Raw genomic sequence first — 25,339 nt, forward strand, 5'->3', positions numbered from 1 at the left:
CCGGGCAGAGCAGTCGGACGGGGAGCCGGGAGGAGCTGCCGGGCAGTCGGACTGAGGGGCTTTGCTAGCCCCGATGTCTTGAATTATTGTCTCGCCGTCTTCGGGGTATCCGTGGCCAATTACTCCGACATCTACTACACCCAAGGCACTCGGGTCGATTACGCCTCACCCGCAGCCGAATGGGCAGGCCAAGCGAGCGAATGGACTCATACTCCAATTTTGAAACCTCGCGTCATGCGCAACCTAGCCCATGCAGTAGGGGCTTGGGTAGCCGAGCTACTATCAGTCCTCTAGGGCCTGCGGACGACCCCGAATTGATCCACTAATCGCACCCCATTCTTCATGGTGTACGGGTCAGAAGCAGTTTGGCCGAGTGACTTGCTCCACAATTCTCCCCGAGTGGATCTTTACTCGGAAGCTGAAGCTGAAGAGGCAAGGCAGGATGGCCTCGACCTCTTGGAGGAGGAGCACGAGTTGGCACTGATAAGATTGACACTATAAAAGCAAGATTTGCGCCGCTACCACGATAGGCACGTCAGAGGATATGCTTTCCAAGAAGGAGACCTGGTCCTCCGAGTGGACCAGCAGAAGCCTCACAAGCTGGCACCCCCTTGGGAAGGGCCATTCGCCATTTCGAAGTTCCTACACAATGGAGCATACAGACTCTACGACTTTGCTAAAGAGGCAGAAGAGCCAAGGGCTTGGAACGCGGATCTGATCCACAAGTTTTATACTTGAAATAAAATTTCTCCTTTGTAATAGTGTGACCGAATGAACTAAGATAAATAAAAGTCTTACTTTTCACGTATATTGTCTAGTTCGGCTCACAGCCGCGTTTTCATTCAGGTGACTAACTACATTCGGAACCTAAAACACTCCCAGTGGGTGATAGGATTAAAAAACAATCCGAGTAAGGATCTACTCCACACTCGAGGGCTTAGCAGCGAACCAGCTTTTGCCTAAGTTAAAAAACAATCCAAGTGAGGATCTGCTCCACACACAGGGGCTTAGCTGTGAACCAACTTTCGCCTAAGTTAAAAAACAATCCGAGTGAGGATCTGCTCCACACTCCGGGGCTTAGCGGTGAACCAGCTTTCGCCTAAGTTAAAAGACAATCCGAGTGAGGATCTGCTCCACACTTGGGGGCTTAGTTGCGAACCAACTTTCGCCTAAGTTAAAAAAATTCTGAATGAGGATCCGCTCCACACTCGAGGGCTTAGCTATGAACTAGCTTTCTCCTAAGTTAAAAAACAATCCGAGTGAGGATCCGCTGCACACTCGGGGGCTTAGCAGCAAACCAGCTTTTGCCTAGTTAAAAAACAATCCGAGTGAGGATCTGCTCCACACTCAGGGGCTTACCTGCGAACCAGCTTTCGCCTAAGTTAAATAATAACCCGAGTGAGGATTTTCTCCACATTAGGGGGCTTAGTTGCGAACCATCTTTCGCCTAAGTTAAAAACCAATCCGAGTGAGGATCTACTCCGCATTCAGGGGCTTAGAGAAACTCTAGCAGACCCCGCATCCGGCCGGCACGCAAAACGCGTTTGTAGTTCACGGAAAAACTGCTTTGCTGGCCGGCGCAGATGGCTGCAGATGCAGACACCGCATAACATACCCGTAAAAAAGGATATTCGCGGAATATGCTCTTTTACGGGTCGGCTTTGCGACGTCTGATCTGGCGCAGCTACTCCCGGCCCGGAAAACCTAAATTTGCACCTTAATTTGATCCAACATAATGCATTTCTTTGCTTTTTCAGCAACATTGGATACATAAGACATCACCAAATCTTTGCTAGAATAGCAAGACCAAAGAAAACAAGAACCACAAGTATGCATTTTAGAAGACTTCCAACTTTCATAACTGCTCCCACTAGTTGAAGCAATATCTTCTCCATGCACTCATGGTTGATCTGCGAATTCTTGATCTTGCATTCTTCATTCTTCATCTTTGGTTCAAAAGTAGACGTTGCTTCCCCTCTATTTGCAAATGCAGCCGCATCATTGCCTTCGATTCTACTAAGAAGTGCACGGACGTCTATTAAGTTTCTTTCTATTAATAAATCAATGTATTCGCCTTCCCAAAACCAAAATGAGCATCCATCTTCCTGCACACATGATGATGTTCGACATGAGCTACCGCAATTGAACCAAAGAATGAGCTATCAAAATGAGCCGAACGAAAACAACACGTACCCCATCGTTTTTGCATTTGAAGAACACCCATCCGGGGTGCTTCGGCGTGCCCGAAATTAGCTGCAACACTGTCCGCGTGCAGTCGTCGCACTATATGAGCGACATCGGCGAGCCACAGAGCCGCTTTGCGCGAGCGCCGAGCCTGGTGGACGGTCGGACGAATCCATGCCTGCAAACCGTCGGCGGCGGCAGGAGGACGAACCTGTACCTGCATGCGGCGATGCGACCTTGCCGGGGCTGCGGGAGATGCTCCCCGACCATTCCATCGCTTTGGCGCAGCCACCGGCGGCCGGAAAAGCCAAATCCGGCGGCCCACGGTGAAGGGCCGCAGATCCACAACTTTCCGGCCCGCCGACGCAGGAGGGGGAGAGGGGAGGCCTCGTGCGTGTGGCGGCCTTTTCGGCATGCTCCTGCTAGCTGCTTTCGCCGGAATCTTGTGCGCCGGCATGGCGGCGAGGCGAGGGGGAGAGGGGAGGTGGTTGGTGGGGAAAGTGCGGGCTGAAATGTCCCCCCCACCAACCGCTTCCGCTTATATGCAGGGCACCGCAGCGGCGAGTGGGAAACCCGCGAATATGCGGGTTGGGGCCGAGATTTTGCCATGCCCCTCAAAAAAATTTGCAGGCCGGCCGCGTTTGCGGGGTCAGTTCGGGCGGGAATTTCCGTGCCGGCCCGCATTTTGGCGATTATTTTGCGGGTTGGGCCTTTTTGCGGTGTCTGCTAGAGTTGCTCTTAGCTGCGAACCAGCATTCACTAAGTTAACAAAACAATCCGAATGAGGATCTACTCTGCACTCGGAGGCTTAGCTGCGAACCAGCTTTCGCTTAAGTCAAACAAAACACAGAAGGAAAATAAATCCTCGAAGGAGCGCAAGCCAAAGATTCGGTCTATTCGAGTGTTCCAAGCAAAAGAGAAACGAGCCCGAAGCTCCACGAAGTGTATGATTATAGCAACCACCCTACATTCTGGGGCAAATTTAACAAAATGTTTTAAGCGTCAGGCTGAGGGCTAGCTAGCTTGACAAAATTCTCTAAGTCAATATCGTCGGTGATGCGTGTGGCTGCTTCAGCGAAGGTCTCCATGAAATACTCAAACTTGAGGTTCTTCTTGTTCATCACTCGGAGGCCCTTCAACCTCTCCTCGTCCATGTTCTTGCAATGAACGCGAACGAGTGATAACACCACGTTAGCACCGCTTTGGGTGGCCGACTTCTTCCAAGCTTTCACACGAGCAGGACCTCGTTTAGCCGTGTCATGACTGCCTCCAGGTCCATGGGAGTCTCCTCACCCAGCTGCAGCTCCTTGTCGATCCCGCTCACAGCACCTCTCGTCCGAAGGATATAGCCTAAGGCATTCTCCAAGCGGTCTTCCAGTCGCAGGATGGCGAGGGCCGCTAGGTCGGCAACGAGTGACCTAGAAGGATTCAGATCCCTCTCAAGCCTCTCCAGCTCCAGCTCCTTGTTATAACACTGCTCTGAGCAAAAGAAGACAACCCATGAGAAAATAATTGGGGTAACTCGACAGTGTATGGATCTCATTCGGCCAAGCAAAACTTACCGGCGAGCTTCTCATTGAACTCCATGTAGATGTCCTCAATGTATGACTCTAGGGCATTCTTCTTCTCCTTGAGTTGCTCGATCTTCTCCTCCAGGGTCTGTCTCTCCTGCGCGAAGACACCAGCTTGACCTTCATATTTCGTCTTCCATTCGGAAGATTCTCCTCTTGTGGCGTCAGCGGCAGCCTTGAGGTCCCTGATCTCCGCCTCCAACTTGCCGACTAAAGCCAGCTTCTCGTCGGCCAGCTTGGTCTTGGTCCTGGCTTCCTTCTGAGCCAACGCCAGGTCCTTGTACTTGTTCTCTAGAGCCTGCTTCATGGTTTCTACAGAAATAGAAGTCCAGAGGTTCATTGTAAGCCGGGTGTTCTCACTGCGAACATCTGTTGGAGCGAAATGACTCGGATCAAAAGAGAATAACAGTGTGTAGCAGCCAGACAGAGAAGATAACTTACCTCCCAAGATTCTCTTCTCCTTCTCCAGTCGGGCACTCTTGAGCTTCTCAGCTTCCAGATCCAGTCGGAGGGATGTCACCTCCTTCTCCATCGCGGCATAGTGGGACCCCAGCTCACAAGCTCTCTGCACCACACCAGAATAGTCAATCAGAAGGTATAAAGGAAAAACTAAAATTACTAGCTCACTTCCATTCGGTCAAGCGCTGCTGAGAGGAACAAGCTAGACCAGTACTAGATCCTCAAGTACCCTTTGGCTACCGCACGGTCGTGCACTATTGGAAGGAACAAGTTAGACCAGTACCAGATCCTCAAGTACCCTCTGAGTACCACTTAGTCATGCACTACCAAGAGGAACAAGCTGCATCAATACCAGATGCTCAAGTACCCTCTAATCTCCCTCAGTCGGCCGGCCTCCGAATCAGTGATGAAGAAGATCGAAGACAACAACACTGCGATAGACGAGTGTCGCCAAGCATGCCGAGTGCGGAGCGACAGTTCTAAAGACCGCCGCCGATTGCCAGCAATCGACGACAGTCTCGGGGACTACACCCAGTGGGTGCACTTAGCGTGCCCCCACTGGACAATGACTCGTTCATATAAAAAATAGCAAACAACCCCAGGGCGAAAGCAACCGAAAGTTCTAAGACTACCACGGACTGCCTCCAGTCGACAGTAGCCTCGGGAACTACACCCAGTGGTGTACTCAGCATGCCCCCACACTACACCGTAATCACTCGGACACGCCTTGGCTATACCCTGAGTGAAAACGACAGAAAAACACAAAAGTTCAAAGACTCCTGCCGATTGTATCCAATCAACAGGAGCCTCGGGGACTACACCCAGTGGGTGCACTCAGAGTGCCCCCACTGGATCGTAAACACCCGATGGGTGTGCCCTGCGCAAACCCACTGACACAAATCCTACCACAGAAAAGAAGAAACTTCGACTGAAAATCATACTCACAATGGTACTCACCGGACGTTGGTCTGCAGCACCTCGCTAGCATCGTAAGCTTCCTTCAGCAGGCCGCACATCAGCCCCACCTGGATCAGAGCCTCCTTCCTCGCCCCAACTTGATCTTCAGGGAAATGATATAGGGGGGAGGTGACTGGGGCCGGCGGAGACGCAGTCGATGGCCTCGAAGTCGGAACCACCGCCAACCCGCTTGGAGGAGCGGGTGTAGATCCCGCGGCCAGGCCATTGCAGCCGGAGCCGCCGAACCACCCTAGGCAAGGGGACTCGCTCCTCCAGCTCTCGCAGCAGCCCTCACGAGAGAAACGCGAGCCACTCGGCGAGAGGAGACATCCCGCATTGGCACATCACCGCCCGACGTCACCTCCCTCATGGCCTTCGGGTTGGGTGGGTCAGCCCTCTCCTCATCATCCAGTTGAATGATTTCGGGTGGAGCTGCACAAATACACGAACCAGGAAAATCAGCGGAGATCAATCACAAGAATCCTGGCCGTCCTAATCAGTCGGTGCAAAATACCTTTGGAGGTGGCAGCGTCCGCTGCATCAGCGCCACTCGGACTGGGCTTGTGAGCACGCGGATCCGCCGAGGTCATCGAGGTGTCATTACTACAAGGATTAAAACAACACTCGGCCAGCAACTGAATCAGCGCAAAAACAATCAAAGTACTGACAAGAGCACTCACGTCGAAGCCACGGGCACGACCACCTTAATCCGTGGAACCACGGCCTTCCGGGACTTAGCAAAAATTTGCTCAGGCAACTTGGGCTGCTTCTTGGCGGAACTCTCTGCCTCGGCACGAGCGCACTTGGAGCTGCGAGTCGTTCGCCCCGACGCAGTCGACTGCTGAGCCCTACCTACCTTACCACTCAGGTCGTGCTGCTCCTTAGAATGAGGTTCCATGCAAGCCTCATAGGACGGGGAAGACTCAGCCTCCCCCCCTTTACCAAAGCTCTCGTCCTCGTCGCTTTCCTCCTTGCTGTTGTCGTCATCGGACCCCTCCGAGTAGTGGCGCTCGGTGTCACTCGCCACATCCTCGGGCGACCGGTCAACCGTCGGGATGTTGGAGATCATGTTCGGGAAGTCTTGAAAGGCGAAAGCTCCACAGGGTAAAAATCAGTCACGCGAGGAATGGTACAAGTGCAATCCGATTGAGCATCATACACGTACCTCTAGGAGTTGGATGTCCTTGAAGTATGGGCGCACCCTCCTGGCCCCCTCGGGTTATCTCGCCACAAGAGATTGCTCAGATCTTGGCCCCCACGTCTTTCTCTGAGAGGTCTTGAGGATGCACTCGGGTGGGATCACTCGGCCCTTCATACATCCACATCGTATGGGCCCTGGCCTGTAGCGGCTGGATCCACCGAGTGAGGAACGTCTCCAACAGATCCATCCCGTTCACGTCGGTGTTCACAGCGCTGAGGAGGGCGACGACCAAGATGCCGACGTCCGCCTTCTCCTCCTTCGTCCCCGAGAGGGACTCGGGAGCCGGCACTCTCTTCGCCAAATATGGAGGAAGGCCTGACTGGTTGTTGGTCCCGGGGACGTCCTGACAGTAGAACCATGTCCCCTGCCACCCCTTAGCTGAGTTGGGGAAACTCGTTTTGGGGAATGCGTTGCCGCCCCTGAGCTGGATACCCAAGCTGCCGCAGAGCTGAGTGACCCGGGTTTTCTCCCCTCTATGCGAGTCCTTCTTGACGGCCATTGACCGACAAGTGAAGATGTGCTTGAAGAGACCCCGGGGAGGGTGACAGCCGAGGAAATTTTAGCAGAGAGAAACGAAATCCGAGAGGTAGACAAATGCATTGAGAGGAAGATGCTGGAGCTGCGCACCAAAGTAATCGGGAAAGGCTCGGAAGAAAGGGTGGGGAGGCATCGAGAAACCTGTGAACGTGAGTGACCAGAAGGACTCGTTTGTCCTCCTATGGCGCCGGTTCAACCTCCCCCACTGCCGGGAAACGCCACCCGTCCCGCGGAATGAGCCCCTCCACGGCGAGCTCCTCCAGTCATTGACGCGAGACGCGCGAGGGAATCCATTCCCCGGACGCGCCCACGACCGCTGCGTTGGTGCCCGAGGAAGAAGCTCTCTCGGCCTTCTTTGCCTTCTCCGCCATGGCCGTGGAATCTCTCGCCATCACCGTGAGGATTTTTGGCACTCGAGTGGAGAAGGAGAGCGGAAGAGACGGGGAAGAGAAAGGGGATCTTGTGGCCTGTCCACTACCCCCCAAATCCTTTTATACCTCAAGATGAATCATGAGCAGGATCCCATGCCGCAAATCTCTGGATCGACGGCCCGCGTGAAGGGATTTCGCGCAGAGCAAACGCGACGTGTGGCGTATGTCGGGCGCGAAAATCGAGGAGCCACGCCCCACTTTCCCACTAACGCATGACGTTACCACTTCTACGCGCGCACACGCAAATTCAAATCCCAAGATTTCCGGGACGAATCAATCTGATTGATTACTCATGATCCCTTGGCAACCCTAAAGGACGTGTGTTAACCCGACTGACAACCCTCCGTGGGGACTCATGCACTCGGCCATGTTAAACACCCGACTGAAGTCTTCTTCAGGATCGTTAGATGATGAGCTTGACACCCCTTCTCGGGTTCACTTGGCCCTCTTACACTACAAAAAAATACACTTCCGTGATGATACGTGTTTGTCACAGTAGGTCACGTTTTCTGTCATGCATGTACATCCATGACGATTTTATGAAAGAATGAAGATTTTCATACCTGTGCTGTCGTAGAAGTGTTCCATGACATTACCAAAATTATCATCACGGAAGTGTCCACTTCCATGATGATAAATTGTGCGTCATAGAAGTGCTTTCGTCAAGGGTGACCGACACGTGGCATCCACCGTACCAGGTCGCCGTTAAGCTATCGGGTCCGGTTTTGGATCCGATAACCCGTTAACAGCCCGGACCAATGGGTATTTTCCACGTGTAAAATTCTCATTGGCCAGAGGAAACACGTGCTGGCTCACCGTTGGGACAGATGTCATCCACGCATTGGACAGGAGGCGCCTATGATACGTCGACACGTGGAACGGCCCAACAGAGGCCCATTCCGGTGAAAAGGCCGGCCCGTTTGACTTGGTCAAAAGGTAACGGGCCGGCCCACGGAAAGCCTGTTAACGGCCTGTTTGTATATAGCCCATTTACGGCCCGCTAACAATCGGCCCGTTACGGCCTATCAGAATTAAGCCAAGTAGCTTCATCTGAGCCGTCCAATATGATTCTAACCCGTTGTAACTTCTACCCCATGTATGGCCCATGTTATCTTTGGGCCCATACGAGGCCCTTTGTAACTCTCGGCCCATTAAAGGCCCGAGATGAAACTGGCCCATAATGAACAGTGTATCGCTTTATACCCATTAACGGCCCATTATTCCGTCGGGCATTTCCAGCCCGTGTTAACTTTCGGCCTTCTAAGGGCCCATTTATTCTTGGGCTCATTTCTAGAATTCGGTTAGATACGGTCCGTTACTGGCCTGTTCCGTTTGTGGGCCAAATACAGCCCGTGGTTACATTCGGCCCGTTTGTGGTCCGTTAACCTGTTGGGCTGTTTTCATGGCGTTGTCAAATACGGCCTATTAACGGCCCGTTATGGTCCACGAATAGTATGACCCATGTTTGGCGAAATGAATATACGCCCCGTAGAAGGCCCATGGATCCTACGGCCTGTAGAAGACCAATGGATCCTACGGCCCGTAGAAGGCCCGTGGATCATACGGCCCGTAGAAACTCCATGGATCCTACGGCCCATAGAAGGCCCATCGATCCTACGGCCCGCTAAAGGCCCACGGATGCTACGGCCCGCAGGAGGCCCATGGTTACAACAGTCCGTGTGTTGCCATGATTATTGTGGCCTAGTTACCAAATATAGGTTATTGTGGCCACTCGAAAAACGTGGAAAAAGAAATGCAGTGACTACAAGCAAACAACTAAACATGACAATAAGGAAATAAATAAGCAAGCAACTAACGCTAGCCTATTACATCTATTACACATATTACATCCACTGGGCATCAAAGTTCGCCACCAGTGCAAATATAGGGAACAAAGCAACATATTACATACACTAGCCGTCAAAATTGGCCACCAGTGCAAATAAACGCGGCAGCAAAACAAGTTCATAACTGAAACAACTTCAAAAGAGCTCAAGAAACGTTATCCTGGGTATCCACCATGTTGGCAATAAGCTTAGCAAGCTTATTAGCTTTGTCCTGTTTGGCGCTAAAATCCTCCAACGCTTGCTGTTGCACTAGAAAGTATGCGTCTGAATGCTCCAGGGACTTCTGCGGTCCTTCCGCTTCTTGTCGCAGCACAGCTGATCGATGTCTTTCAGCTTGTAGTTGAGACTCAAGAAACCGAACTGATTCAAACAGTGAGTTTGAATAGCTTGTGCAACCGGTAGTGGCCAGTAACTCGAACACTAAACCAAGACAGGACTTTGGGGTTGCCTCACTGTCTTCAAGATAGTTTTCCTTAGCTGTTTTATCAGCTTTGTTGGAGACCAACAAGGATGTCTCCGATCCTTAACCTTATCTGCATTACTTCCTTTATCATTGCTTAATAAGGCACTCTTCCCCAGTATTCTGTCAGCATTCTAAAAGAAGAAATAAGCAGACACGTAACAGGTTTAGCATGTACTAGTATATGAAACTCATTTCGGTGAACCAGTTCATTAGTAAGGTGGACAAGATTAAACTACCAAGTCTTCTATTGCCAAGTAGTACATTATAAAAGCATCAAACAAACATATATCTATGTCCTATGGTCACTGCATTGTCTTGCCAAATCAAAATAGAGACACGGTTCAAATCATATCAGTTCAAGAGAAAGCAGCACTGAAAGAATACAAAGCGTGGGAAACTAAACGGCACAACAAGATTTCAGATGGGTACCACGGGTGCGACGCCCCCGATTCAATCGTACACTAATCATGCACACAAATGTGTACGATCAAGATCAGGGACTCACGGGAAGATATCACAACACAACTCTACAACATAAATAAGTCATACAAGCTTCATAATACAAGCTAGGGGCCTCGAGGGCTCGAATACAAGTGCTCGGTCATAGACGAGTCAGCGGAAGCAACAATATCTGAGTACAGACATAAGTTAAACAAGTTTGCCTTAAGAAGGCTAGCACAAAAGTAGCAACGATCGAAAAGGCAAGGCCTCCTGCCTGGGACCTCCTAACTACTCCTCGAAGCCGAACTCCATGTAGAATCATCCTCGGGATCTCTAGCTCCTGGACTCCAGCATCTGGTTGCGACAACCAGGTATAGAAAGGGGAAAAGAGGGAGAAAAGCATTCGTGAGTACTCATCCAAAGTACTCGCAAGCAAGGAACTACACTACATATGCATGGGTATAAGTGTAAAGGGCCATATCGGTGGACTAAACTGCAGAATGCCAGAATAAGAGGGGGATAGCTAATCCTGTTGAAGACTATGCTTCAGGCCACCTCCATCTTGCAGCATGTAGAAGAGAATAGATGTTAAGTTCACCAAGTAGCATCGCATAGCATAATCCTACCCAGCGATCCCCTCCTCGTCGCCCTGTTAGAGAGCGATCACCGGGTTGTATCTGGCACTTGGAAGGGTGTGTTTTATTAAGTATCCAGTTCTAGTTGTCATAAGGTCAAGGTACAACTCCGGGTCGTCCTTTTACCGAGGGACACAGCTATTCGAATAGATAAACTTCCCTGCAGGGGTGCACCACATAACCCAACACGCTCGATCCCATTTGGTCGGACACACTTTTCTGGGTCATGCCCGGCCGCGGAAGATCAACAAGTCGCAGCCCCACCTAGGCTCAACAGAGAGGTCAACTCGCCGGTCTAAATCCTATGCGCGCAGGGGTCTGGGCCCATCGCCCATTGCACACCTGCACATTGCGTACGCGGCCGGAAGTAGACCTAGCCTAGCAGGCGTCCAGTCCAATCCGGCGCGCGCCGCTCCGTCGCTGACGTCACGAAGAGCTTTGACTGATACCACGACGTCGAGTGCCCATAACTGTTCCCGTGTAGTTGGTTAGTGCGTATAGACCAAATGGCCAGACTCAGAACAAATACCAAGATCTCGTTAAGCGTGTTAAGTATCCGCGAACGCTGACCAGGCCCAGGCCCACCTCTCTCCTAGGTGGTCTCAACCTGCCCTGTCGCTCCGCCACAAAGTAACAGTCAGGGGCCGTCAGGAACCCAGGCCCACCTCTACCGGGATGGAGCCACCTGTCCTTTCAGCCCCCTCATCAGAATCACTTGCGGGTACTCAACGAGCCGACCCAACTTTAGTCACCACATGTGTCATGTATATAAAGTATATAGTATATACCCGTGATCACCTCCCGAAGTGATCACGACCCAGTAGTATAGCATGGCAGACGGACAAGAGTGTAGGGCCACTGATGGAACACTAGCATCCTATACTAAGCAGTAGGATAGCAGGTAAGGGTAACAACTGTAGCAACAATGACAGGCTATGCATCAGGATAGGATTAACGGAAAGCAGTAACATGCTACACTACTCTAATGCAAGCAGTATAGAGAAGAATAGGCGATATCTGGTGATCAAGGGGGGGGGCTTGCCTGGTTGCTCTAGCAAGAAGGAGGGATCGTCAACACCGTAGTCGAACTGGGGGTCGCCGGCAGTCTCGGGGTCTACCGGAAAGAAGTAACGGAGGGGGAACACAATAAATAACAAAGCAATCAAAGCATCACAAAGCGTAAAATGGCAATACGCGGTGCTAGGTGTGCCCTAACGCGGTAGTAGGTGATACCGACGAAGGGGGGAAACATCCGGGAAAGTATCGCCGGCGTTTCGCGTTTTCGAACAGATGAACCGGAGGGGGAAAGTTGCGTGTTTGCTATGCTAGGGATGTGTGGTGAACGAACGGGCTGCGTATCCGGATTCTTCTCGTCGTTCTGAGCAACTTTCATGTAGAATGTATTTTCATCCGAGATACGGATTAAAAGATATGATTTTCAAAAGAATTTATTAATTTCTGGAATTTAATTAATTCTTTAATTTAATTCGAAACTGGATGTATGACATCAGCATGATGTCATGCTGATGTCAGCAGTCAACATGGGTTGACTGGTCAACCTGACCAGTGGGTCCCACTGGTCAGTGGCACATTTTAATTAAACAAATTAATTAACCTAATCAGGATTAATTAGGGGTGGGCCCCATTGTCATTGACTACTTAATTAGCTAATTAGGTTAATTAGGTAACTAATGTTTAATTAGTTGTTTAGTTTAATTAATCAAAATTAATTAAGTTAATTAATTAATTATTTTTATTATTATTTATTTATTTATATTTTTAATTCTTTTTTTATAAATGTTCTCAGGGGTGGGCCCCATATGTCATGGGGCCAGGGGGCACTGGCCTAGTGGTAAGTGGCCCTGGCTATAGCGGGCACGGGCGCGCGGGCGCTAGCGGTGTCCGACCAGGCGAGGACCGAGCGGCACAGATGGGCACCGGCGTCGGGCGACGACCGGGGCCGCGGCGAGGCCGGCCGGCAACGGCACCGGCGAGGCCGGCCGAGTGGCGGCTTGCAGCAGAGGACGACGGGGGGTGGGAAGGGAGTCACGCGAGGGGGCGGTGGAGGCGCGGGGGAAGGTCAGGGAGGCGGAGGAAGGCCGCGCCCGTAGGCGGGCGCGCCAGCACGCGGTGAGCACATGGGCGACGCGGGTAGTGGCGAGTAGGACGGGCGGACGAGGGCGAGCGCGAGCGCGGGGGCTCGACCACAAGGGCGCGCGAGAGCGCGGACGGGCGCGGGCACGACGCGGTGAGGGAGAGTGAGGAGGAGAGGGAGGGGCTCACTGGGGCCGTAGGGTGAGGGGTAGCATTGCTCGGGGCGGAGGACGGGGACGAGGCCGTCGACGGAGAGGACGACGAGGAGGAGGTTGACGGGGGGGCGCAGATCCGGCGAGGGGGTTGTGGTAGAAGAGCTCCGGTGGGGGGGAGGGGTTGCCCTGGCGAACGGCGATCGAGAGGCGGGGCGGAGCAGTCCAGCGCGGCGGGGGTGAGGACGACGCAGTCCGGCGGGGATGTCTAGGGCGACGGCGTCGGAGCCGGGCCGGCGTGGTGGCTCCGGCTTCGAGCGGCGTGGCGGCGTCGGGCGTTGAGGGCGCGGCCGCGGTCTGCGCGGCGAGGGGAGTCGTCGAGGGAGAGGGGACGGGGCAGTGCGGACGGGCGTCGGGGCTGGCTCGGGGTTGCCGAGGTGCAGAGGGGGGAGACTCGGCGGCGTCGGCGGCGTCGGGGCCAACCGCCCCGATCCAGATCCGATCGGGGGGGGCAGAGAGGAGAGGTGGGGGTCGAGGGGATCGTGGGGGGGGAGTGGGGTTCGTGGGGGAGTGGGGTTTGTGCGGGAGCAGTGGGGGTGGACCGGGCTAGGGTTTCTGGTCGGGGTGGGGTTAAGGGAAGCGAGGAGGGGCCGGCTGGGCCGGCCTGGTCGGCTGAGCCGACTGGGCCAAGAGGCCTAGTGGGGAAGGGGGGCCTTTTGTTTTTTTTCTTTTTCCTTTAGTTTTCATTTTTCTTTATTTATTTTATTTCTTTTTCTGTTTTAGCTTAGTTTCCTTTTATTTTTGTTTTAGAAAAAATACCAAAATGGCACCTAATTTGATGTTACCAAATATGCCACACCCACACTAACTTGCTACCCAAACTAAAATAGTTTCGTAATTATTTAAATTTAAAAGTATTTAGATAATAGTTTTCGCTACTGTTTTATTCATCTAATAGTATTTAAATATTTTATAAAGGTGTGGTTTCTCCACCATAATTACCTATGCATCATTTGGTTCACTCCGAACATTTTTAGTTTTAATACTTGAAAACTTTTATTGTTTGTTTGATTTTGAATTTGAATTTGAATCGGTTTCGAACTAACGCGAGAGTAGTAACAGTAATCGAAGTGACGTGGCATCATTAGCACAGAATTACTGTAGCTTAATTATCCGGGCGTCACAATTCTCCTCCACTACAAGAAATCATGTCCCGAGATTTAAGCGGTGGAGTAACGGGGAAAAAAGTGCTGGTAGCGAAAAACCTAACGAGTCTTGTCGGTCTTGGCTGCCCTTTCGAAGAGGTTGATCCCTTTCGTTGATGTCTTCATTTCTCTGCTTCAAGTCACCATGATCAAGTCATCATCCTTTTTTTGGGAACTCCGTCGTACTTACGAAAGAACAAAGGGTGGTTATTTTGGAAGAACGGACCTCTGCAAGGTTGACTACCTGGTAGCTAACATCGGGGGAAGGTGGCGGAAAGTAACTCTCGAACTGAAACTTAAGAAAATTTCGAGAGCAAAGTAAGAAGGTACTATGAGAAGTTTCAAGCAAGTAGGCAATCGTTCGTTGCCTGAAACAAAGTGTGAAAGGGGTCCAGAGCAACGGGAATAAGTATTGCTTGTGTTACCAAAATAGATCACTAGGAAGGTGGTCCGTGAATTACATACGAGGCCACGCGCGAGGAACAACCTTGAGAACAAGGGGTGTACAGGAGAGTCAGGTTTCGATCCTGTGGAACTGTGGGTTATGGGCCCATCATGTGGATTAACAGTAGGGGGAACGGTGACATCTTGCACGGTCATGATAGCAAGACATGTCAGAGGCTAGCCTGCCGATTATGTCGGCAACAATGTCGGTACCAAGGGCGAGGGACGAAGAGAACCATTTTCCTGCTCGTTGAAACGAGGCGGACCAGTAGGCAAAGTACTCATCCATCGGCGGTTACCGGAATGTCATCAACAAAAGTAACAGGGTCTTACTGACAGAATTGTACACCGAGGTGTTTACATAAGCAGGGAATATTAATGCTTAGATCATATAGATCACAAGAAAGGTTAAACCAAACAATGGAAAGGAAAATATGTTTATCAGAGTAAACAGAACAATGGAAAGGAAAATGTGTTTAAGCACATATTTCAGGGATATATCCTTCCCAAGGACAAGCAGAGCATGATATCCATGACAGGATATAATGTAGAGAACTCTTTAGGTGAGGGGAGAGAAATTTCATGACATTACCCATACAACGGTGTTTGGATAATTGAGCAAGAAAACATTTAGCATTGGGCTTCAAATGTTCTTGTCGAAAATCGGAGTACCACAGACATGCTTCGGGATAGCATTGACATGGTTTTCAAGCAAGGGTCGGACTTTGGATACTCAATGGATGCATCAGGAATAACTTGTAGAATAAGTCTTATAATTTCTTCATGGAAGAATAGCTAAACTTGCTAAAAAGGAAACCTTATAACAATAGGTCCTCCGGCCAGGTGTGTTAGGCATGACATCACCTTACCGGGTCATAAATAGACCAATGTTATAACTCTTGGAAATATGTTCCAACCATCATATCTGACCGAGATTCAGATCTGATTGGTGTCAGGATAACTCAGACTCAGGATGCCTGAGAAGAAAGGTGCAACACAAATTGTCGAAACGACATCGAAGATTCTCGGGAGATGAACTATGGAAGCGAGTTCCGAACAAGGGTTCATCATTAAATCAAGGAGAGGTGAGGAGGTGACTGATTGACTCAACGACAATCCATTGAGATTTCCAAAAGATGGATTTCCACAACTATGTGAACAAGGAGATAACATTAGCTAGATCGAATGACTTAATGATCTATGCTCGAGGAAAACATACACAGTTAAACATTGGTTGAAATGTGCACCCGAAATATGGGCTAGGTAGCACGATCAATGTTCGAATGATGATTCGATAAGCCATAGACGTAGAATGAAACTATAGGCCAATAACTTCAAAGCAATAGGGTTGCTAGGAGTTTAGAATTTACACATCACAGACCATTTGTCGGTATTTCGGTCAGAAACAACACGGGGACCAAGAAAGAATGGTGATGGTGAGAAGTATGACTGTACCAAGAATTCTTAATCGGTGGAGTAATGCTCACGACATTCTTGACATAAAAGGTGGTAATATCCAAGGTAAAGAAGAACAATGCTGGGTAGCAAGGAACTCAAGGTATAACACCAAACACGAACAAGTTTGTGTTGAACGGAAGGCAATCGAGTGGTCGATGATAACACAAATCATCGAGGGCAAGGATGGTATTTCTCATCATGAATTCAATTGATATCCTTGAGGAACTCGGAATGTTGATGATGATCATGACACATTTGTCGAGAGGTTTCATGAAGATATAATCACTCATCGACGACATCAAGTCAAAGGAATGATGAAGCAAGAGGTTATTGGAACCATGGTTACGTCACAAACTCGAAACCAAGCTTGTTGTTCGAGGTGGAATGATAAGACAAGGAATTCAACGCAAGCTTAGCTCAGCTTCAAAAATTGTGTTCCCGGAAGAAGGACCGGATAGCACAGTTAAGAATTAGCACAATAATGATATAGCCGATCAGGCTAGGAATGACATGACCGGGTACAAACTCGTAAGTAAAGAATATTAGTAAGAGTTGTTGAACCGTAATGCGGACTCGGTTCAGTTATCGATGTCTTTGAGTGTTTCGTAACTCATAGCCCGTGAAAAATTGGAATCAGTGAGAAAGTAATACTTGATGAAGAACTCATAAGAGGTTATGCAGTTCCATGATAATCTCGAGATACCAGGGGGGTAATGATCGATGACAGATCAAAGTAGAGGTTGGACTAGGGTATTGCTCTGCAGAAGACAAGTGCTTAAACTTGCACGAGAAATGGTATTTAAAGGAGAACATGGTCGGAACCACGATTGCAAAAGGTCAGATCCCAGATATAAGATGAACTTATACCAAGGGAATAATTAATTTAAGAAAAGCTTTAATGATAAGATCTACATCGTGTCCATGGGCATGAACGCAAAGTTCAAGGTCGACTCCCACTTCTTCAATGGATGACCTTTCATTCACTTCTCGCGTTTGATGAAGTTGCAGTGTTGAAAGTTTTTATCTGGCAAATACCAGAAGAGTATGACTCATGAAAACTTTTGAGTTCACACATATTATGAAAGGCATAGGTTCAACCCATCGGGGCATCGTGGAAACATATACCACAAGCTTCAGGGGTAAATAACTCAAGCTCGATACTAGAGCATGGGTGACAAAACGAGAGGATACAATTTACTAAAGGCATTAGGTATCAGGGAAAGAACTTCCAAAGTGATTGAATATGAAGGACGTTGTCGGATAATACCCCAACAAGGGGTCTTGTGGTCTACAACGGAGCTGATGCGAGTATCGGTACTCTATCAGAGGAAGAAGGAACGAAAGGGCATCGGACTATAAAAACATCTGAGTAATTCAAAGCTCAAATGCAAAGGAATTATCATTTCCAAATCAAGGGATCAGAAGCAATCGTTCTGATCGAAAATGAATAAGTTCAATAGACTTAGAAGCACAATTGATCAAGGCATTGATTGGTCAAGAACCAGCTCATATCCAAATGACGTCTGAGCCAGAAAGATAATCCTAGGATTCGACTGATGATGGTGAACATTCGCAACTTATTGAATCAACGGACTCAAAATGATAACGACAAAGGATGCCAATAAGATTACTAGACTTATGGGGTTAACCATAATGCAAGCAAGTAAGAATTTCAAGAGCAATAGGCTCCTGAGGATTTTCGGAAGATTGAATGGTATTTCGAAGATTGGCGACATACATGAATCAACTGGGGATGAGTGGATACTCGGTGAGTGCGAGAAATCATCCGTAGGGATATTCATGTGGCAAGGAACAGCAAGGCAGTAAGCTCAAAGGATTATCGAACCAACGACGAGTATTTCGGGGTATCTTGTAATAACAAGACCAACTGGGGATGGATGTAAGAACAACAACTAGAAGTAGTTATCCATAAGGGTTGACAGTGGAAGGGGAATTGCAAATGCGATGAACACAAGTTCTCGGGTTAACATCGGAGAGTATCTTCAGGGTCTTCACGTGCAGCAGACGATCATCAGTAATAAGGGGCTCTCCGGGTGAAAGTAATAACGAGATCCTAATGTTAGATTTAGCAAAATTCATTAAACCCGAATAGAAGAGAGATCAGAGTCCCAGAGTATAGACGAGGAATAAAAGATCCTAATACCACCCAATGGCGACGTGGGCCCGTAAGACACACAACCATGTTAGTAAAAGTTTTGTAATGTCTAGACTCGACTTCGGCCAAGGAGTGTGGAAGGGGGATTCCTACAGGCAGTTGGCTCTGATACCAACTTGTGACGCCCCCGATTCAATCGTACACTAATCATGCACGCAAATGTGTACGATCAAGATCAGGGACTCACAGGAAGATATCACAACACAACTCTACAACATAAATAAGTCATACAAGCATCATAATACAAGCCAGGGGCCTCGAGGGCTCGAATACAATTGCTCGGTCATAGACGAGTTAGCGGAAGCAACAATATATTAGTACAGACATAAGTTAAACAAGTTTGCCTTAAGAAGGCTAGCACAAAAGTAGCAACGGTCGAAAAGGCAAGGCCTCCTGCCTGGGACCTCCTAACTACTCCTCGAAGCCGAACTCCATGTAGAATCATCCTCGGGATCTCTAGCTCCTGGACTCCAGCATCTGGTTGCGACAACCAGGTATAGAAAGGGGAAAAGAGGGAGAAAAGCAACCGTGAGTACTCATCCAAAGTACTCGCAAGCAAGGAACTACACTACATATGCATGGGTATAAGTGTAAAGGGCCATATCGGTGGACTGAACAGCAGAATGCCAGAATAAGAGGGGGATAGCTAATCCTGTCGAAGACTACGCTTCAGGCCACCTCCATCTTGCAGCATGTAGAAGAGAATAGATGTTAAGTTCACCAAGTAGCATCGCATAGCATAATACTACCCGGCGATCCCCTCCTCGTCGCCCTGTTAGAGAGCGATCACCGGGTTGTATCTGGCACTTGGAAGGGTGTGTCTTATTAAGTATCCAGTTCTAGTTGTCATAAGGTCAAGGTACAACTCCGGGCCGTCCTTTTACCGAGGGACACGGCTATTCGAATAGATAAACTTCCCTGCAGGGGTGCACCACATAACCCAACACGCTCGATCCCATTTGGCCGGACACACTTTTCTGGGTCATGCCCGGCTGTGGAAGATCAACACGTCGCAGCCCCACCTAGGCTCAACAGAGAGGTCAACTCGCCGGTCTAAATCCTATGCGCGCAGGGGTCTGGGCCCATCGCCCATTGCACACCTGCACGTTGCGTACGCGACCGGAAGCAGACCTAGCCTATCAGGCGTTCCAGTCCAATCCGGCGCGCGCCGCTCCGTCGCTGACGTCAAGAAGAGCTTCGGCTGTTACCATGACGTCGAGTGCCCATAACTGTTCCCGCGTAGTTGGTTACTGCGTATAGACCAAATGGCCAGACTTAGATCAAATACCAAGATCTCGTTAAGCGTGTTAAGTATCCGCGAACGCTGACCAGGGCCAGGCCCACATCTCCTAGGTGGTCTCAACCTGCCCTGTCGCTCCGCCATAAAGTAACAGTCGGGGGCCGTCAGGAACCCAGGCCCACCTCTACCGGGATGGAGCCACCTGTCCTTTCAGCCCCCTCATCAGAGTCACTTGCGGGTACTCAACGAGCCGACCCGACTTTAGTCACCACATGTGTCATGTATATAAAGTATATAGTATATACCCGTGATCACCTCCCGAAGTGATCACGGCCCAGTAGTATAGCATGGCAGACGGACAAGAGTGTACGGCCACTGATGGAACACTAGCATCCTATACTAAGCAGTAGGATAGCAGGTAAGGGTAACAACTGTAGCAACAATGACAGGCTATGCATTAGGATAGGATTAACGGAAAGCAGTAACATGCTACACTACTCTAATGCAAGCAGTATAGAGAAGAATAGGCGATATCTGGTGATCAAGGGGGGGGGGGGCTTGCCTGGTTGCTCTAGCAAGAAGGAGCGATCGTCAACACCGTAGTCGAACTGGGGGTCGCCGGCAGTCTCGGGGTCTACTGGAAAGAAGTAACGGAGGGGGAACACAATAAATAACAAAGCAATCAAAGCATCACAAAGCGTAACATGGCAATACGCGGTGCTAGGTGTGCCCTAACGCGGTAGTAGGTGACACTGATGAAGGGGGGAAACATCCGGGAAGGTATCGCCGGCGTTTCGCGGTTTCGAACAGATGAACCGGAGGGGGAAAGTTGCGTGTTTGCTATGCTAGGGATGTGTGGTGAACGAACGGGCTGCGTATCCGGATTCTTCGCGTCGTTCTGAGCAACTTTCATGTAGAAAGTATTTTCATCCGAGATACGGGTTAAAAGATATGATTTTCAAAAGAATTTATTAATTTCTGGAATTTAATTAATTATTTAATTTAATTCGAAACTGGATTTATGACATCAGCATGATGTCATGCTGACGTCAGCAGTCAACAGGGGTTGACTGGTCAACCTGACCAGTGGGTCCCACTGGTCAGTGACACATTTTAATTAAACAAATTAATTAACCTAAACAGGATTTATTAGGGGTGGGCCCCACTGTCATTGACTACTTAATTAGCTAATTAGGTTAATTAGGTAACTAATGTTTAATTAGTTTGTTTAGTTTAATTAAACAAAATTAATTAAGTTAATTAATTAATTATTTTTATTATTATTATTTATTTATATTTTTTTAATTCTTTTTTTAATAAACATTCTCAGGGGTGGGCCCCATATGTCATAGGGCCAGGGGGCACTGGCCTAGTGGTAAGTGGCCCTGGCCATAGCGGGCACGAGCGCGCGGGCGCTAGCGGCACCCGACCAGGCGAGGACCGAGCGGCGCAGATGGGCACCGGCGTCGGGCGACGACAGGGGCCGCGGCGAGGCCGGCCGAGTGGCGGCCTGCAGCAGAGGACGACGGGGGGGAGTCGCGCGAGGGGTGGTGGAGGCGCGGCAGGAAGGTCAGGGAGGCGGAGGAAGGCCGCGGTCGTAGGCGGGCGCGCCAGCACGCGGTGAGCACGCGGGCGAGGCGGGTAGCGGCGAGTAGGACGGGCGGACGGGCGGGGGCACGACGCGGTGAGGGAGAGTAAGGAGGAGAGTGAGGGGCTCACTGGGGCCGTAGGGTGAGGGGCAGCGTTGCTCGGGGCGGAGGACAGGGACGAGGCCGTCGACGGAGAGGACGACGAGGAGGAGGTTGACGGGGGGCGCAGATCCGGCGTGGGGGTTGTGGTAGAAGAGCTCCAGTGGGGGGAGGGGTTGCCCTGGCGAACGGCGATGGAGAGGCGGAGCGGAGCAGTCCAGCGCGGCCGGGGTGAGGACGACGCAGTCCGGTGGGGATGTCCAGGGCGAGTGCGTCGGAGCCGGGCCGGCATGGTGGCTCCGGCTTCGAGCGGCGGGGCGGCGTCGGGCGTCGAGGGCGCGGCCGCGGTCTGCGCGGCGAGGGGAGTCGTCGAGGGAGAGGGGACGGGGCAGTGCGAACGGGCGTCGGGGCCGGCTCGGGGCTGCCGAGGTGCAGAGGGGGGAGACGAGGCGGCGTCGGGGCCAACCGCCCCGATGCAGATCCGATCGGGGGGGCAGAGAGGAGAGGTGGGGGTCGAGGGGATCGTGGGGGGGAGTGGGGTTCGTGGGGGGAGTGGGGTTCGTGCGGGAGCAGTGGGGGTGGACCGGGCTAGGGTTTCTGGTCAGGGTGGGGTTAAGGGAAGCGAGGAGGGGCCGGCTGGGCCGGCCTGGTCGGCTGAGCTGACTGGGCCAAGAGGCCTAGTGGGGAAGGGGGGCCTTTTGTTTTTTTCTTTTAGTTTTGATTTTTCTTTATTTATTTTATTTCTTTTTCTGTTTTAGCTTAGTTTCCTTTTATTTTTGTTTTAGAAAAATACCAAAACGGCACCTAATTTGATGTTACCAAATATGCCACACCCACACTAACTTGCTACCCAAACTAAAATAGTTTCGTAATTATTTAAATTTAAAAGTATTTAGATAATAGTTTTCGCTACTGTTTTATTCATCTAATAGTATTTAAATATTTTATAAAGGTGTGGTTTCTCCACCATAATTACCGATGCATCATTTGGTTCACTCCGAACATTTTTAGTTTTAATACTTGAAAATTTTTATTGTTTGTTTGATTTTGAATTTGAATTTGAATCGGTTTCGAACTAACGCGAGAGTAGTAACAGTAATCGAAGTGACGTGGCTTCATTGGCAGAGAATTACTGTAGCTTAATTATCCGGGCGTCACAACGGGTCTACATGTACAACAACACTACTGGCCCTGATATGATCCTAGTAATGTGCATGATATGAGAAGTCAACTATATACACAATTGAAATTGAAATCAACAGAGCTATTTATAACAGCAAACCTGCTAAAGAAACATGTGTAAACATACCTGTTGTGCCATTGGAGTTTACATTGGATCGTTCAATTTAAAGATAAGTTTGTATGAGTAAATACAGTGATACAAGAGCAAAGCAGTATGCACGATAGCAATGGAATCTTAAATGAAAACAGTTGTTCTTCATGTTTAAGCACTTGTTCTACATGAACAGAGTACAGTAAGACGCAAGCATATAGTACTTGAAATGAAATGAGCTCATAGACCTTACCACATTCTTGGTTCGGGACTAGTAAAGAACAAGGCGTTCCAGTCATCGTCTAGTAAATGTGTCTCAAGAGAACGTAAGGGAATTTGATGAGTTTCTTTGCCAGTGAAGTACGTTTTCTTCAGGTAATTCTGATACTACCACCAAGCATTCTTGAAGATAGCAGAGGTATTAGCACAGGTTACCTCATCCTGAGTTTCCAAATCGGTCCTTCTCTATAAAGAAAAATAGGAAAATTTGCTGTATTATAACCATCATGGAGGTAGAATGTATGGGACAAAGCAAAGTAACTGCCATGAATAACATTACTTACACATAACTCCTGGACAAACACCTGCAACTAGCATTTTGCTTCATCTTGAGTATAATATTTCCATGATGGGAAGATACGCACATAGGATTTAACAACATCAAATTCGATAGATGCTAAACTATGAATGGCTGGTTGTGCTTCCTCCACAAGAATAGGTGTACTAACTGGTGGAGTTGGGGTTCGCCGTGGTAGCACTGGCGTTTTGGGCACTGGAGTTGCCTTACTAACTGCTCTTGTTTGGGAGCTCTATGGTGGAGATGGTGTTGTGTCAACAGGAACTGGGTTACTATCTGCTGGGTTGGGGTTAGATTGGGTGAAGCTGGTTCTCTGTCCATCGTAGTAGGGGTAAAATCTACGAGAGACTAGGTTATGTGTGGTAGGGCTGGTTCTCATGCATCTACAACCGGGGTGCTATCTCCACCAAGAGGTAGCACTGTTTTATTTGAAGATCGTGTTTTTACTCCGCTAGATACTGCCATCACCCGCTCCAATTCAAATGGCTGATAAACAGGAAACATAGTTGAATGTGAAGACATTGTATGAGAGACAGATGCAATAGATAGTGTGGAAAAAAGAGGGCATTAAATAGTTGGCATGTATATTGTTTAACTAAAACGGATAGCATGACATAATTTCACATATATGATGTCTATCTAAATTGGATAGCATAGCATAACATAATTCAAAGATATGATGACTAACTAAACATGATCGCATGACATAATTCACATACATGTTATCTAAGTAACCAAGATCGCATGATTTAATTCACATATGTTATTTATATGCTAAGCGGAGGGCATTCGCATATATGATGTCTGAACTAAGAACATGGTGTTGAATATTGTGTATATGATGTCTAAACTATGCAATGCAAGACACCATATGCATGATATGAGTAGTAGAACCGTGCCAAGTTAGAGCATACACCTCGGTGGGGGAATAGGACTGGTCATCTGTCTCTGAATCCATCTCTGAGGAGCTATTGGGACCCAGCAAGAGATCTGCTTCGACAGGTAGCACTGTCTGCTCTGAAGGCCTTGTTTTCACTCCAGATTTTTCCATCACCCACTCAAATGGCTGATTCACAAGAAGAGTAGTTTAATGTACAAACATAGTCGACAAATGGAAATTTAATGAAGAAAAGGATGGGCTAGATATCATTCAAATATATGATTCCTGGTTAAACAGGATGGCATTACACATTTCACATATATTATGGCTGGCTAAAAGACATGAGACTGCATAATTCCCATATATGATATTAAAACTAAACAAGTGGCATTATAGAACATGTCTAAACTAAGCAGATGACATATATGAAGTCGAAAGTAGGCACTGCAAGGCAACATATGCATGATATGACTAACATCATCATGCCAAGTTAGAGCAAACACCATGGGGGGTAAATAGGAGTGGTCAACTGCGTCTGAATCCGCCTCAGAATAGATATCTTCCTGTGGATTACAATCTGGACAGGGGGGAGGGTTTGCCATCATTAATCTCAAGTGGGATTCTAATAGCATCTCCAATAGATGATGTAAAATGCATTACAAAAAAGTGATGTAAAATTTACATCACCAAAAACCACTTGGCTACAACAAATGAGGTAAAAACTGTTGACTCTGAACTTAACTGTCGAAGCTGAAATTTACTATGGAATCTGAATGTTACTGTCGAAACTGAACGCAATGGTAGCAGAGAGGCACTTCACATGGGATAGTTTAGGGAGGGCCTGCAGTTCATCTTCAACCTACACCCCCCTGAGCCGCCAGCCACCACTGGCCGAACCTCGCGCCGCCTCGCCGCCCCGAAACAACTCCCCACTGCGGTCTGCCGCCTCCTCGCCGCCCCGAAACAACTCCCCACCGCCGGTCCGCCGCCGCCCCGGCCAGCCCTCTAGCCCAGCCCCCCCCCCCCCCCCCCCGCGCGCGGCAAGCTTTTTCTCCGGCGATCCCCACACCACCGCGCCCTCCCACCGCCTGCGAGCACCGCCCCCACCCAGAACCCTAAGATAGATAGTGGGGTACCTCTCCGGTGAGCCCCCCTCCCCGCTGCGGGTGGTTCTTCCTTAACTCCGGTGAGCCCCCCCACCCGCTAAAAATCGACTGACCCAGAAGTCGATTCAGTCGACTGAAGTGTAGCTAAATCGAAGGAGAGCAACAGCACGAGCGAGGGGGAGAGCAGCAGCAGCAGCGCGAGCGAGCGAGAGCCGGAGCAGCAGCAGCTGGGCGAGCGAGCGAGCGAGAGTCGGAGCAGCAACAGTGTGAGCGAGTGAGCGAGAGCTGGAGCAGCAACAGCAGATCCGGCTGGTATGGAC

This window comes from Triticum aestivum, chromosome 6D (assembly GCF_018294505.1).
Source record: "Triticum aestivum cultivar Chinese Spring chromosome 6D, IWGSC CS RefSeq v2.1, whole genome shotgun sequence".
Classification (NCBI taxonomy): domain Eukaryota; kingdom Viridiplantae; phylum Streptophyta; class Magnoliopsida; order Poales; family Poaceae; genus Triticum; species Triticum aestivum.